The 15469-nt window shown below is 41.8% G+C and overlaps 1 long non-coding RNA gene across 1 annotated transcript; it reads right to left on the bottom strand.

Moving 5' to 3' along the window:
* Positions 1-7886: 7886 nt before the first annotated feature.
* Positions 7887-9504, bottom strand: LOC103883661. Its single transcript, XR_001901750.2, has 2 exons — positions 8944-9504; positions 7887-8560 (listed from the first exon to the last, which is right to left on the bottom strand). It is a non-coding gene; the product is annotated as an uncharacterized LOC103883661 (long non-coding RNA).
* Between the last annotated feature and the right edge of the window lie 5965 nt (positions 9505-15469).

Genomic DNA, 15469 nt, shown 5'->3' with positions numbered 1-15469 from the left:
AGTACCTACAGCTTCCAGATACTGTGCTTGTTGCTTCACATATGTTTCTCACTGAATCATCACTAAAGCCTTTTTAGGTAGATAGTATTATGCCCATATTATAAATGAAGGGACGGAAGCTCAGAGGGGTTAAGTAACTTGCCCAAGGTCACACAGTTAAGTCTGGCTGCAAAGCCTTAGTTCTTCCCATGACATTACACTGCCTCCCCTATCCTTTCTTCTTCCCATCAACCTGTTAATAGATTGTATTTTATATTGACTGAATGATTCACGTTTGTAGCCTAATCGGGAAACCCTTGATTAGCCTAAGATCTGCTAGAATCCTCAGAATGTTAACTCCAGGCAAGAGCACCTTGGTGAATCGGTTCCTTCTGACCATACACCGGCCTTTCTGGCCCTCCTTGCCTTAAAACACGTTCCCTCCCCCAGCCAGGAAAATTCCTCAGGATTCAGACTGCACTCCCCACCCCACCCTGTGGCCACCCCTTCTCCCCTCTTGGTGACCTCTAGGAGGTCACTTGTTGAATGAACCTTCCATCTCCAGTCTTGTCTGGGCTCCTCTGCCCCAGGAGCCTATAACTTCTTCCCCCTAAGATAAAAAGCCTGACATCAGCTTGCTTCAGAGGCAAAACCCATCTTCTTGCCTCTTTCTATTTTAATACTCTGTCCCTATCAGGGATGATACCTACCCAGATCCTCTTTCCTGATATACAGAAGCCTCCAGCTCTTCGATCTTTTGCAGAAGTGAGATAGCTGATACAGTATTTGCCTAGTTGATTATTAGGCTTTCTGGAAAAACAGTTCGAGCCCTTTCCCCACGTTCTTGATAATGACATATCCCTCAGGTTTCCCTCAAGAGAATTTTTTATTTTTTCATCGTTACAGTGTTGAAATTCCAAAAGACCTTAGGAACACTTTTTTGTTAAGGGATATAATTGTCAGCCAGGTTAGGCAACAGTCACTGTCTCAGATTTCCCCCTTCTCAAAGGCAAAGTAACTTTTCTTTAAAAGTCTGTGAGTCTTGATTTTTCGTAAGTACAGCCTGAGTACTTCTGTGTCTTCTGTTCTCAATGTGCCTGCAGTGAAGGTCTCAGGGCTTCAGCAAGCTGGGTGGGGCTTCCTCTGTTCTTGCAACCATTGGGATTTCTGCAAACTGGTGCCAGAAAAATAGACATACTTATTCAAAAGAAGAGACTATTGGCAGGCAGCACTCAAAATCTGAATGCACAGTTTTAAAGATTCCACCTAGAGTATCAAAACCAGCCTTTCCATGTGACGCAGTTGGCAGTAAGAAACATTTGTTGTGACAAGAAGGCTTCTCACAGGTAAATACCTGAGGTTTCCACCTTTGCATAATAGAATCAGGCCCATCCAGGTTACTCCCCCAATATCTAAAAGGAACACTGTCACTTTCACAGTTTAAAAATATCTATTTGTGCTTTCAGCCCTTAAACCAAAGGTTGTAGCTTCCATCATCTCAGTTAAGGTTCTGTACCTCACAGTCAGTCAGTGTTTACAAGGCTCATGGTTTCCCTTCCCCAAAGCTTGTATTGGAGGGAAACTGGCATGTTTTCCCCAGACCAAAGAGAGGAGCTAGCTTTTACCTTTAAGGCTATCCTGCGACCCCTATCATAGCCATTTAGGAACTTCTGACAGGTTCAGTGATCTTTCCCCATGTTCTCATTTTGTATAACGTGTGGCATCTTTCTTTTGCTCACCTATTCTGAGGAAGTAGGCCCAGATTACAGGCTCTTCCTTGGTTATTTTCCTGCTATTGTTGGGATAATTGATCTTCTGGTCCCTTTAGCCAACAGCTGAATGTGCTCCTGGCGATTGGAGCCAGAATTCTCCTCTACCATCTCATGCTGGAATCTGTCTGGGATTGGAGCAAGGAAGATCTCATGATCTAGTCCTTTCCAAGACGTCAACAGTCACACGCTCGGTTTCCTACTGCTGAGACAGTGGAACTGGAATTTCACCCATCTCCATGGGATCCCCAAACCCATCTGGCCCACAGTCAGTCAGCCCACTGACCAACCTCCCACAGCCCCAGCCCATCCGTCCAGGCTATCCATCTGGTTAGTTGGTGATGAGCACACCCCCTCTTCTCCTGCACCTCCTCTGTAACATGTGTTCAGCGGTGCTCCCTAGCACACCCCACAGCAGCATTAACATTCATATACTTTGCAAGGATGAGTTTTCTTTCCCTTGAATCTCCTAGGCTACATCCAAGATATCCTGTTTTCCAAACCATGGAGACCTCTGTTAGCTGACCTATCTGACATTGTTTCCACTTTGCTGTGAAGTAAAACCTCAGGGCCCTACATCTGTGCCCTCTGTCGGATGGCAAAATCCGTTTGTGCTCATTCAGCATGCTCTTGCTGACCTGTTGTGTGCCTAGCACTGTGCATGGTATCAAGAGAGATAAAAGTCAAAGTAAAAGACACTATGCATGCCTTTGAGGGCCTTACACATTACCCTGAAGGACAGGGACATAAACTGATGCTTTAGATCTCTGGTTATCAAAGATTGGTCTGTTTTCACTAATTTCAAGATAACTTATAAATCTGGCAAAACTACTATCCAAGAAAAGATGAACAGATAGATTGGCCAAAGGCCATGCAACATAAGATGGCCCTGTGCTTGGAAGAATGCACCAGATTTTAAGTTCCAAAATCTTGAGTCACTTTACAGAAGAGGAAATTAAGACCTGGTATGGAAAAGTGACTGGCTTTGGATCTAACAGGGGCACATTAAGGACTCGGGTCCTGTGCCTGGACAAGCAGGGGTTGAAGGAAGCATCTCTGGCTGTCCTAGGAGCTTGAGAGGGGGCGTGGTGGAGGGAACAAAGCAGGCCTGGAAGAAGGGTAGTTGCAGAGAACTAGAAGGTCCTGAGTAACCCAAGGCAGGTGCAGTTGCTCTTGAGGGAAAGGGGCTGTTTAGTTTAGGGGATCTGGGTTGAGAGCCTGTTTCTTGGCCACAGTTTCCTTTTTGGTAAGATATCAATGGTAAGTATCGACTTCAGTAAGTATGCTTCTGTAGTACTATGTAGTTATACAGATCACATATTGGATTGGAAAAGGCAGCATAATAGTCATTCGTATTAATGATATGCATCATTTAAATTAATATAAATTATAGCATATTCATGATAATATTACATATGTTAAGCTCATAGACTCTCAAAGCTGGCAAAAGCTATCAGAGGTCGTCTACTCCAGCCTCCCTCAGTGGGTATTAGGATCCCCTGTTCAATATCTATTCAAGCTCTTATTAATCTTATTACAAGCAAAATTATGCATGATGAATTTCAGGATTTACCCAAGGCAGGGAGTAGCTCTCTATACTCTAATGGGACCATGGCTCCATATTCCTGGTGGGCCCTTGTGAATCCATCATTCTTGACTTCATGGGAAATCCAGAGCCCAGACATCAAGCAACTCCCAAAGACTGCTATGGTCAAAACAGTGTTAAAAAAACAGGTACAGAGCCGGGGTCCCAGCTGGGAAAATCTCAAGAGGTTCGATATTCCCTTGCCAAATCAGTACTGGTCTCCATGATTTAGAGCAAAGAAAGGAGGCAGGGAAGGGGCAGAGAGTACATGGTAACCTCTGTAGCCCCTGATGCCCTGAATGTTCTGACGTACACAACAGTCTCCATAATAGGTGGAAGCACCTGGAAAATTCTAGACTTCACTTCTGGGCTGAGGATAGCCATCCTGCCCCTCACTGATTGGTTCCCTAATCCTTCTCACCCTTCATCTTTGTTCCAGGATTGGCCCAACAGCCAAAATCTAACATTCAGTACTCTGGAATGACACAAATGCTGCCACCAAAAACCTCCCACTGTTCCCTTCTAGGATGGGAAGACTGCCAGGTGCCAGGAAAATCACTCAGTGAGAGCCTGACTCTGATCAGAGGGCTGAGAGTGGGCCAGAGGCTCTCCACTTGAGAAGGGAGGTGAGCTCTTCCCAAGGGGTGGGGGGATGGTAGCCCATTGACCAGCCCTTTCTGCCTCCCTTTAATACCTGGGCCCCCTCTAGTCCAAAGGCCATCCATTTGCTTGAGGTAGGGAGATTAAAATTCGTTCCCAATTTGATCTTCTGAATCAACGCACTGATCCTAATGTGAGTGAAAAAAAAAATGTTAGAGAAATGGTTTCATCCTAAGGTCAGAGAGGGTTGGTTGAAGTGTGCATGGCTGGACATGTTCCTTGGGTAGGGCTGATGCTTCACAGTTTGTTTGGGGAGAGCTGGGGTGTGCCAGGACATATAATTGCAGATGGGGTGACTCACATACATGAAGAGGTTGGCTTCTGTGTTTAAGGTAAAGAGAGAAGACTGTGGGTCACTCCAGAGGTCTGGAAGCAGGCAGGGAGGACCTCAACAGTGAAAAAGTGCAGAAGCCCAATCCTTCATTGGTCTCCATGCTTTTAAGAGTCCTGGTGAGGCTCCTTCTTCTAAGGAATCATGCAAACTGCTCTGGGCTAGCTCAGCTTCGATTTGCGAGGGAAGCAGAGGCATGGAACTGTCTTGGGGCTTTTTTCTTGAGGCTCAAGGTCTTCCATCCTTTCTTAGGTTACAGAAAATGAGAGTTTTTGCCAGACATGAGAAAACTAGAGAAAGGGTGCCACCTGTGCTTTCTACCCCAAACCAAAGATGAAGGGGCTCAGATTAAGAGTGCCTGACTCCAGGGGTGAACAGCTGCCTGCATTCAGCTTTGTCTGCAGAATGGTAGAAAAGAAACAAAACTGGAGACATTTATATGTAGAGGTATACAAAGTCAGCAGCACAGTCAAAAAGATTCTACAGCATCTCAACATTCCAAACATTTCTTTAGCATGGATGATCGTTTCTTCCATTCTTTATCAAAAGCCTGATTTCTTCATGTTACAAATGTTTCCAAACTGAGTATCAAAGTCATTTATTTGGCTTAGTTTTTATAGAGCTTGTGGGACAGAAGTAGGTCTCAAACTTTAAATCTTCTGACCCCAGAACTGAAGTTCCCTTCACACCACATCCCCGCACTCAGGCATTACAGTGATGGCTGGCTGACACAGCAGGAAAGAGGGCAAAACATGAGGCTGAGAAGGCAGCCCAGAGCTAGGAAAGACAATGTCCATGCAAGTGGGAGGAGAGTCAGGCCTGGGAAAGGTAGACAAAGGGCACCAGACCATGGAGAGTTGAGAGGCGGCTGAAGAGAGGAGCTCTGCCAGAATTCTCCATGGACAGGAGGCTCTCTCAGCTCTCCAGTGCCAATCTAGCTGGGACAGGCATCAGAGATTATTGTCCATTGTGACCTGAGCAGGAAAGATGGAGTAAGAGGGATCTAGGAAAGGATAAGTAGGAAAGAGTGGGGCGTGGCAGAATCAGAAGAGTCTGGTTGCAGGGACACAGCTGTCCAGGTCCAGGCTATGGGCCCGCCTACCCACTGTCCACATCTAAAGGTGGGGGAAGGAGCAGCATGCTGGGTAGGGCTCTACCTGGAGTGACCCTCTACCTAGTGAAACAGGAGGCAAGTAGGGACCAACTAGGAGTCATGGTCATTTTCAAGATTTGTATTTGTCCTGTCTGCTTTGAGGCTCCAGTTCCTTCCTGTATGAAGGCAAAGACTTCCATCCCTCATGTAAGAATAGAGGCACACTGGGAAATCTTGAGGCCTGGTGAAGGAAGAAAGGATTGGCTTCTCCATGAATACTGGAGGTCTCATGGCACAGTCCCACTCATTAGATCCACTTGTCTCTTCCAGGGAATGGCTTGGAGACTAAATGGGTGGAGAATGGCTGAGGGTAATGAGCCCCAGCCCTTCTAGATTGTTCCAGAGTGTTAATCGTATTGTTAACCAGTCATATCAAGTCTCCTTGGGAGGAAGGGTGTTGTACAGAAGGGTGGGACTCTTTCAGAAAACACCATGGTATCTAGATTGGCCTTGAACCAGCTAGAGAAGGGAGAAATAATGAGCACAGGACTCAGGATTCTTTCCCCTTTTGGTTGTGATGCAGCATGAACAGGAAAGTTCTCAGCGGAATAGAAAGGACTATTCAAACAGGGAAAAGGAAACTCATGTTATTTACCAAACACTGGGGTAAGCATCCCATGTTTCTCATGTGTGTTATTCCTCATGAGCCTCACCCATCCTTCTGACATAGGGGTTGGATCATTCATTTTACAGCTGAGAAAACTGAGACATGCAGAAATTAAGCAGCCTGCTGAAAGTCATACAACTAGTTAGGGGAAGAGCTGGATAACTGCTTAATAACTAGAGTTACTCCTAAGTTACCTAAGGAACAGCAAGGGGCATTAGAATTTCAGTGAATTTTCTGGAAGGAATCGTAACATGTGAGCAATGAGGTTAAAAAAGTGAGCCTAAGATTAAAAAGTGGAAGCCATGAAGATATGCACTGGGCAAATAATATTCTCTGTGCCTGTCCTAGTGCCTCATATGGTAAGAAATAAAAGGTTGCTCTTAAGGTCCTTAAAATTTGTCATCTCAAACTAAGCACTAAATAATTCCCAGATTACTGCTGCCTTTTCTAAAATGTAGCGGTTGGATGGAGAGAGGAGGAGTAAGGTGGCAGGCCCTAACTACAACTGCACAGAATAGGTGGCTCTCTCCCCAAGGAAGGCAAGGGCACCCCATGTCCATTCCTTCAAGAGCTGAGTATTTTTCCTGGTTTCAATATCCTCAAATGTAAAATGGTTCTGGTATCTACCTCAAAAGAGTATTGTGTTTGTAAATTAAATAGCCCTATACAGTTATACAAATAACAAATAACCTGTAGGATTTGAGAAGTCACCAACTCATGATGATTAATGTAATGGATCACCGATAAAACTGTTAAAATTACAAGACATTAATTAATGGCCATTACACGGATATTAGGTCTGGAGTCTCAGAGCTGGAAAATACCAGAAATCTCCAAATAAGCCTTCCTCAGCTCATCAATATCCCTGCCAGGTGGTGTTATTCTGATTACAAATTATTCCTTAGTTTTAATTCATAAATCCTCTAAGGAAGAGAAAACATGATATTCTCATGCCTTGTGCTTCAAGGAGCTCAGTACTTGATTGTGGCTCCAGGTTTGTACATATTCCACCGTTCCTGCTCCTTAAAAGACCCCACAGCCATAACAGAAAACTGCCAGTATCTGCTGTGGTCACTACTGAAGTAGAAACACAGCCAACCAGGGTCCTTGCTGGGAAATATTCGGGAAATCATAGGTGTACGCTGTTCTCTTGCCAAATCAAGTCGGGTCTCCATGACACAGAGTGGAAGGAAAAAGGGGAAAGGCCACAGGGACACTGGCCAACTGTGAGGCCCCAGTAAATGAACGTTGCGTTCTGCTATGAATTTCACTACCAGTTGTGCAGTCCAGGACAGTTGGCTACCACCTGCCAGACGCACAGCATATGCCAATGATGGGGCACTCTCTTCACATTCTAAGCAGGATACCAGGACACCACCACCCTGCCACTAGTAATTTGTTCCCTAATAAGTCTCCATTTACCTTCATTCAAGGACTGGAAGACCAAAGTTATAAAAATAGTAACCAGTAAAATTCCAGGACCTCAATACTAATCACTATTTACTCCCATCCACATCCTCCCATTTGACCTGACATTCAGGTGGATGTATTTGTTCCTTTAGTTCTTGCCCTAATACAAGGTAAATGCTCAGAGTAAACTGCCAGGTATCCACTAAACCAACCGGTATCAGGTCCCTGCCTAAGACAATGAGGGCATCCTTCAAAGGGGGAGGTGGGAGGGCCAAGGACATCCCTTATAACAGCCCTCCCCATTGTCCATCTCCCTCTAGCACAAACACCAATTGAGCTGGTTTGGGGAAAAGAATAAAATATCAAAGTCTTCTGAATCAGCACACCATTCAGCCCAAACAAAAAAGAATGACATAGAGCCTTTATTAAACTGGTTCTGAGGTATGTGGGACTAGCCTGGCTGGTTGACCAGGCTTCTTGAGCCCCACAGGCCTCTTTCACAGAAAGGGAGTTTTGATCAACAAGACCATGTACAAAAGGGGGATAATATACCCATGTGGGGAGCCAAGTTTCCATGTTGATGGTAAATGGAAAAACTTTGAGTCAGAGCTGAGCTCTGGGACAAAAAGGGAAAAGAGGAGGGATGAAGGGAAGGGGCCCAGTTCTTCTTGACTGATTCTAAAGCTCATAGTGGGATTCCATCTCACAGCTAGCCCTATACTAAGGAACCACACGAATCTTAAACCCCCAGGGAACCTAGACCTGGGAAGGCTGAACTTGCTATTTGAGGGTCAAGTCTACTCCCTGGAGGTAGAGTACTGGATATTTTGATGGGGACAAGGAGGGTGCAAGTGTAGAGAACCAACGTCTCAAGTCCTACTGACTGATACTAGTCCAAATAGATCAAGCTCAGCAAAGGCTGGTAAGCCTGGGTAAGGTTCCACAGGGATGGATCTTCCTAAGGGCGGGGGGAGCGGGAGGCGCTTTCCAGGTCCTAGAAAATGGCGGTGCGTGCAGACTGCCTCCCTCCTCTTCATTGTAGCTTGATCCTGGGCAGTGACCGTTCCTATAAAAGAAAAAAAAAAATCAGAAGAAACTTGATACATACGAAGACAAAACACAGCAGAGAAACAAGACAAAGTTAAAATCACAAAATGTAATTGGCAGCACATCTGTTTTCAAAAGATATTTACATAATTACTCCCATTCTCACAAGAATTCTGGATTAGGGCATTGATTGTGTCACTTTCCAGTTGAGCGGACATGCCACAAAGGGTAAGGTGTCTTTCCCATGAGCACAAGGCTTAGATGGAAAACTTGGGACTTGGCAAGGGGACCTTCTGACCCCAGATCTGGGTTCCACCCGCCCCAACCCTTCACCAGTCACCATAGGGAGGGAAGGGAGAAATGGGAGCGAGGCGGCAGCAAGCCCAGGAGGAAAATACCCACACAGAAAGAGTCAGGCCTGGGAGGGGCCAGTCTGGGGCACAAATGCTGGAGGTTTCATAGATGGGCTGGCGCTGGCGAAGGCAGGTCTGTCAGTGACGCACTTGTCCTGCGGGTCCTGGGCTCTTTCATGGCACGCAGGGCACTCTCCTTCCTGGGATGGGAGAATGGAATTCTTCTTCCATGAGAGAGAAAATACGGAGGTGAAGAAGAGCAGAATGGGCAAGTACCAGACTGCAGCTGCAGCCAAGCCAGGGAAGAGGCTCACGAGGGTCTTCGGCGGCTCCCGCAGGACATTCCCTCCCCAGCCGGTTGGGAAGCTCCACACCTAGGCGAGGACGGGCAGCAGCGGCCCGGGGCAGGCTTCCGTGGAAACTTCCAAAACCACCTTGCCAGGTAAGTGAAAGTGCGCTCTGTTCTCTATCCACATCCTGGGCCAAGGAGGTTCTTCTTCATTCTTTCAGCAGTTCTGATCTTCTTGGGGAGCACCCCTAAATCAGCCTGTCAAGGAGGAAGTCAGGCTACAGGCATCGTGCAGGAACAGATAAAGGCCGTGAAATAACTGCCAACTGTCGTCTGCTCGGGCAGTTATACCGTTAGCCACGCCCATTACCCCACCTTCCCGGCAGGCCTCCTCCAATCAGAGGCTCTGCCCCACCCAGGGAGGAGCCTTGGGCTTTCCAGAAAGTTCCACAGCCTCTGATTGGTCCCAGACCAGCCTTCCTGGGCAGGGGTAGGGGCAGGGAACTCCTGGAGTCCATGCAGTATGCAGAGGGCGGGCTTGGTGGAAAGTCGTTGATGATGAGCACTGCCTGTTGGGACTATGGGAGACGAGGCCTTCCAGAATTTAGGTTGGCCATGTCCTGGCTTCTGAGGGGGACAGGCCCGACAGAGTTTGGGCTATGCTGGTACTGTCTCCTGCTCTCTGTTTACCAGGTTATTGAACCCTGGGTGCCTGTGACCCTGGAGTCTTTTTATTTTACCCCATTGGAAAGTACCACCCAGAAGGCACTTGTTTTGAGGCCTCCCAAGAGTTAGGAGTAAGACTGCAAATAGAGGCCCCAGTGCCATCCTCTGACCTTTTCCCACCAACCAAAGGCCTGGCACTAGAGAGAAATGCTTGAACAGACTCAGTCGGCTCCTGGGGACCCAGAGTCCTAACTGGAGGGTTTGCTAAAACCGGCTTATCTGCACTGCCTGGAAAACCCAGGCTCTGCTTCAAAGCCTCAGCATCAAGGGTCCGGCCAACGGGAGAAAGTTGCTGAGCAGATGAGAACGCTCTCGGCCAATGAGAAGAGAATGCCTTAAAGGCCAACTGGAGGATGCCCATATATTTATATTTATTGGGCAAGTGTTTTGAAAGACCTTGTCATGAAAAGTTCAAATGTACCATTATATCTGAGCCTCCCATACGCCTTTTTAAAAAATTGATATAAAATTAATGTAGCATAGAATTAACAGTATTAAGTGTACAATTTAGTGGCTTTCAGTTCATTCATAAAATTGTGCAATCATTATCACTAACTCTCTTCCAGAATATTTTTATCACACTCAAGCTCCATACACACTGATATGGTTTAAATCTGTGTCCTACCCAAATCTCATGTCAAATAATTCTCTCCAATGTTGGAGGTGGGGTCTAGTGGGAGGTGATTGGATCATAGAGGTGATTTCTCATGGTTTAATACCATCCTCTTTGATGCTGTCATGGCAATAATGAATTTTCCTGATATCTGGTTGTTTAAAAGTGTGTAGCACCTCCCTCCTCCCTCTCTTTCTCCTGCTCTGGCCGTATGAAGTGCTGCTTTCTCTCCCTTTGCCTTCTACCATGACTGGAAGTGTCCTGAGGCCTCCCCCGGAAGCAGAAGCTGCTATGTATGCTTCCTGTACAGCCTGTGGAACTGTGAGCCAATTAAACCTTTTTTTGTTGGTTTGTTTTTGAAACAAGGTCTCATTCTGTCACCCAGGCTGGAGTGCAGCAGAAACTTCTTTTCTTTATAAATCACCCAGTCTCAAGTGTTTCTTTATAGCAGTGATAGAACAGACTAACACATTCATTAAGCAACCACTCCCCATTCTGCCCTCCCTTCATCCTCTAATTGGCTTTCTGTTTCAATGGATTTGCCTGTTCTGGACATTTCATATAAATGGAGTCATACCATAGATAACCTTTTGTGTTTGGCTTCTTTCAATTAGCATAATGTTTTCAAGGTTCATGCGTATCATAGCCTGTGCCAGTACTTCATTATTGGTAAGGCTTATATTCCACTGCATGGATATACAATATATTGTGTATCCAGTTGATGGACATTTGGATTGTTTCTACTTTTTGACTGTTAGAAATAAATCTGCTATGGACATTGTGTACACCTGCTTTTGTTTGGACATGTTTCCAGTTCTGTTGGATATGTACCTAGGAGTAGAATTGCTGGGTCATGTGGTAATCCTATATTTAGGTTTTTGAGGAACTGCCAAAATGCTTCCCACAGTGGCTGAACCATTTTGTGTTTCTACCAGCAATATATAAGGGTTCTGATCTCTCCACATCCTTGTCAACACTTGTTTTCTTTTTGCTGTGATTGTTAAATTATAGCTATCCTAGTAGGTGTGAAGTGTTATCTCATTATGGTTTTGATTTAATTTCCCTAATTACTAAAGATTCTGAATATCCTCTTATGTATTTATTGGCTATATTTTCTTGGTATGTCTTTTAAGAGAAATATCTGTTCTAGTCCTTTGACAATTGAAAAAAATTGATTTCTGTATCTTTTTGGTTTGTTATTGATTTTGGTTTGTTGTTGAATTTTAAGAGTTATTTATATATTCACAGTCCTAGACCTGGCTTTGTCTGTTTGTGATGCTGTAACAAAGTGTCATAGACTGGATGGCTTAGAAACAACAGAAATTTATTTCTCACAATTTTGGAGACTGGAAAGTTAAAGATCAAGCTGCCAGCAGATTCAGTGTCTAATGAAGGCCTACTTCCTGGTTCATACATGGCCATCTTGCAATGTGTCCTATATACTTTATTAAAGTATATATTTGGGTTATGTGGTGGAAGTAACAAGGGAGTTCTCTCAGGCCTCTTTTATAAGAGTACTAATCCCATTCATAAGGGCTCTGCCTCGTGAATTTGGGGGAAGTATTTAGTTCATAGGAAGTTTGTCACCGGTATATGATTAACAAATAATTTCCCTCAGTTTGTTGGTTGTTTTTCCACTTTCTTGATAGTGTTCAACGCACAAAAGTTTTCAATTTTGACGAAGCCCAATTTATTGTTTTTCCTTTTGTTGCTTGTGTTTTTGGTATCCTATCTAAGGCTCTATTGCCAAATCCAAGATTATGAAGATTTGTTGTTTTTAATAAGAGTTATAGTTTTAGCACTTACGTTTGGTCTTTTATGATTTTTAACTAACTTTTGTACATGTTGTGAGTGGAGGTCCAAATTGATTCTTTTACATGTGCTTATCCAGCTGTCTCCCAGCACAATTTGCTGAAAATATAATTCTTTCTCTGCTGAATGGTCTTGAGACCCTTGGAGAAAAATCAGTTAACCATAAGTATATGAGTTTATTTCTGGACCCTAAATTTGATTCCATTGAGCTATGTGTCTATGCTTGTATGTATTCATAAGTCAGTTGGTAGTTCGTGTCTTCCTAGGAATTTGTCTATTTCATTTAGGTTATCTAATTTGTTGGTATATAATTGCTCATATGATTTCTTTATAACCCCATTTATTTCTGTAAGATCAATGTAATGTCCTCTCTTTTATTACCGATTTTAGTAATTGGAGTCCTCTTTTTTCTCTTGGTAAGTCTAAAGTTTTGATTTTGTTAATTTTATTTTTTTTAAAGAACCATTTTTTGTGCTTGTTCATTTTCTCTATTGTTTTTCTTTTCTCTATGTCATTTATGTACACTTTACTCTTTATTATTTCCTTTATTATGTTTGCTTTGAATTTAGCTTTTTATTTTTCTAGTTTGTTATATACTTAGGTTATTGATTTGAGATATTTATTCTTTTTTAATGTGGATGTTTGCAATGAAAAATTTTCATCTAAATACTACTTTTGTTGTATCCATACATTTTGGTATGCTTTGGTTTTGTTTTCATTTATATCAGAGAATTTTCAAGTATCTCTTATGATTTATTATTTGAGCCATTGGATTGGTTAAGAATTTGTTTGATTTCTACACATTTGTGACTTTCCAAATTTCTTCTCATTATTGATTTCTAATTTTATTCCATTGTGATTGAAGAAGATACTTTTTATAATTTTATTTTTTATACTTACTGAGACTTCTTTTATTGCCAAACTTATGGTCTGTACTGGACAATGTTCCATGTGGATTTCAGAAGAACATATACTGTTCAGTTGAGTGTTTTATAGATGTCTATTAGGTCCAGTTATTTTATAGTGTTGTTCAAGCCTTCTGTTTCGTTGATCATCTCCTGTCTAGTTATTCTAGCCATTATTAAAATGATATACTGAGGTATCCAAGTATTATTGTTGAATTGTCTATTTCTCCCTTCAACTTAGCAGTTGTTATTTCATATATTTGGGGGCTCTGTTGTTAGGTACATATAATGTATAGTTGTTATATCTTCTTTCTTGTACTTTTTAGAGGAATATTATATATTTTTGAATTTAGTTTCATTCCTCCATGTTTAGAGATACAGTGTTTATAGCCATATATTGTCCTCTGATTACTGTTTTAAATATATTTTACAGATAGGATATTTAGTGGTTTAATTATCTTTTTTTTTCAAGCTCCTTTAATTCTTATTTGTATCTTAATTATCACTCAATTGTTTAACTATAGATTGTTTTAAAGTTCCAATTGGAAGGGCATCTTTTAAAATATTTTTTGATGTAAAAATCTTTTCTTACCAATTTTAATGAGATATAATTGGCATACAATAAACTTCATATATTCAAGATGTACAATTTGATTAATTCTGACATTTATAAAAACCAATGAAATCATCATGATGATCAAGATAATGAACATACCAAAAAAACTTTGTGTCTCTTTGTAATCTAGTTCTCAACCTCATTCCCCACAAGCAGCCACTTACCTGCTTTGTCACTGTGGTTAGTGTGCACTTCATAGAATTTAATATAAATGGAATCATACAGTATGTATTCAATTTTCTTATAAATAATTTCACTCAGCATTGTTTTGAGATTGTTTTGAGATTAAAACATGAGTTTTAGTGTTAATTTCTTTTTATTGTTGAATCGAATTCTATCATATGGATATACAATAATTAGTTTATCTAGTCACCTGATGATGACATTTGTGTTGTTTCCAGTTCTTAGCTAACACAAATAAAGCTGCTAGGAAACTTGGAGGACATTTGTGTGAATATATACTTTTATTCTCTTGGATAAATATTTAGGAGTTGAATGACTCTATCATGTGATAAGTGTATGGTTAACTACCAGCCAGGTGCAATGGTGCACTATTGTAATCTCAGCTACCCAAGGTACTGAAGAGGATCCCCTTGAGCCCAGAAGTTTGAGGCCAGCTTGAGTACCATAGCGGGACCCCTATCTCAAAAAAAAAAAAAAAAAAAAAAAACTACCAAACTGTTTTCCAAAGTGATTGTACACTTTAATTCTCAAGAGCAATATGTGGAAGTTTTTAGTTCCTCCAAATCCTTACCAATATTTCACAAAGTTAGTTTTTTAAATTTTGGTCATTCTAAAATGTGTGTAGTGGTATCTCATTGTGATTTTAGTTTGCGTTTTTCTAATGACTATGAATGTTGAGTGTTTTTTCATGTGCTTATTGCTATCTGTACTACAATTTCTCTGGTAAACTATATATTCAAATCTTTTGCCCATTTTCTTATTAGTTTGTATTGCTTTTTACTTATTGAGTTTTGAAAGTTTTTATATGTGTTACAAACAAGTCCTTTGTTAGATATATGTATTTTGCAAATATTTTCTCCTAGCCTTCAGCTTGTATTCTCATTCTCTTAAGAGACAAAGAAGATTATTATATAATGATAAAAGAGTCAATCCACAAGGAATATTATAACAATTATATATATACATGCACCCAACATTAGAGCACCTAAATATATAAAGCAAACATTAACAGAACTAAAGGGAGAAATAAATAGCAATACAATAATAGTAGGAGACTCCAACACCCCACTTTCAATAGTAGACACAACATCCAGACAGAAGATTAGTAAGGAAACAGAGAACTTGAATAACACTATAAACCAAATGGAGATAACAGATATATACTGAATATTTCACCCAATAGCAGCATAGGGATCTTTCATTAAGATAGATGACATATTAGTTTGTAAAACAAGTCTTAACTATTTTAATAGGGTTAAGATTATATCAAGTATCTTTTCTGACCACAATGGCATGAAACTAGAAACCAATAGCAGAAATAAAACTGAAAAATGCACAAATGTATAGAAATTAAATACATTCTTGAAAAATCATTGAGTCAAAAAAATTGAAAAGAACATTATGAAATAGCTTGAGAAAAACGAAAATTAA

The sequence above is a fragment of the Papio anubis genome, chromosome 6, assembly GCF_008728515.1.
Source record: "Papio anubis isolate 15944 chromosome 6, Panubis1.0, whole genome shotgun sequence".
In the NCBI taxonomy this organism is placed as follows: domain Eukaryota; kingdom Metazoa; phylum Chordata; class Mammalia; order Primates; family Cercopithecidae; genus Papio; species Papio anubis.
This window is presented reverse-complemented; position numbering and strand designations above follow the sequence as displayed.